Here is a 1,544-nt window from a genome sequence, read left to right as displayed (position 1 = left end):
AATTAAAGTTATTTAGAAAGAATAAAGAATATACATCAAATATCAGAATTACCAATCAGAAAACATCATCTGCCACAGAGTGTAGTAGAGCTTTTCATGTTTGTTTTCTGGTCAAGGTATACTGCATATTGTTTAGACTTCATGCTGATAAGTGCAGGCACAGGATTAGAGCAAATTTGCCTTTAATCAGTCATGGGTATTTTGGTACATCTTAGAGTGTTCAGTCATCTAATAGAATTTTGTACATTTTATTTTGGAAAGCTCAGAAAATGGAACTACATTTAAAAAAAAAAGGGCTCTGCTGTTTGACAGTTCCATATCATCATTATCATTTATCATTCATTGTTTTTGAATGTAAATTACAAGAATCATTGACTCTCCATTTAAAAACCATTCAGTTTGAAGCTAAATTTTAATAAAATCAAGCAGCATATTCCTAGCTTATTCTTTTTCATTTGATATCATCTATATAATCCCAAATATTCCTTTCAGTAGTACCTTCATTGATTTCTATAAAATGTCTCTAATAGCAAGTAGTAATTAATCATATATTAAGCTTTTCTCTCAAATTTTCAATTATAGATACAAATTAAATGAAAAATCATTTGATACACAAATATCAAATATTGCTTTTAACTTTATTTCTTATCAGGTTTTCCTTTCCAGTTTAAAATAAAATCTTTCATAAATCGTAGCCCTCCTGTAGGTCTGTGGCATTTAGAAGGATCTTGGATTAAGTCATAATGATTACTAAGGGGAAAACTGCCACCTTAAGGCCCATGAGTGATAAATGTCCACATTGCTACTGTGCAGGTGTTTGAAGGTTTAAGAATCCTGTTGAGAAAGCAACCATAGAGAGTTTGCAGAAAATTACTCTCTTCTCACCTTTAATTACATTATTTAAGTTGAATATTGCCTCTACTGAATAAAGCACAAGTAATAAAGTCATTTTCATTTATTATGCAAAGTCCTTTTCAAACAAATTATGGGGACTGATGGAGCAGTTAGGCATTCTTCATAAAGAATGAAGCATCTAGACTGACTTGTGAACACAAGAGAATTTTAATTTAGTTGAGACGAATAGCAGTTTATGATGAAAAGAGGAAAAAGGAAGTCAGTGTTCTTATGGAATTGTTTCTTTTTACAGTTTACAGTAAGCCTTTGTATATTATAATAAAATTAACACGACAAATAATTCCTGAAAAAACATATCAAGCAATGGAAAATTACCTCCTTGGAGTAAAGGTATATGATCAATAAGTGTTCCTTTTTCCTCTCAAAAATAATAACTATTCCTCCATTTTAATACCTTTTTCAAGTATAGCATATTGTTGTTTCTCCAAATTATTACTAAATTGAATAAACTGTTTTGAAGAGAAATCATTGTAGAATGCAATTACTATTTTAATTGGGAGCTAAATTAGTTTTAATATTATGAGAATTAGTCAAGATGGGCTCAATTAGAACCATTTTAATAATTTCATTTTACTTGGACCTTAAATGTTATTTAATATAAATTGATGACTGCTATTTAAATGTTAGAA

The sequence above is a fragment of the Propithecus coquereli genome, unplaced genomic scaffold (genome assembly GCF_000956105.1).
Source record: "Propithecus coquereli isolate 6110/MARCELLA unplaced genomic scaffold, Pcoq_1.0 Scaffold374, whole genome shotgun sequence".
NCBI classification, from domain to species: Eukaryota; Metazoa; Chordata; class Mammalia; order Primates; family Indriidae; genus Propithecus; species Propithecus coquereli.
This window is presented reverse-complemented; position numbering follows the sequence as displayed.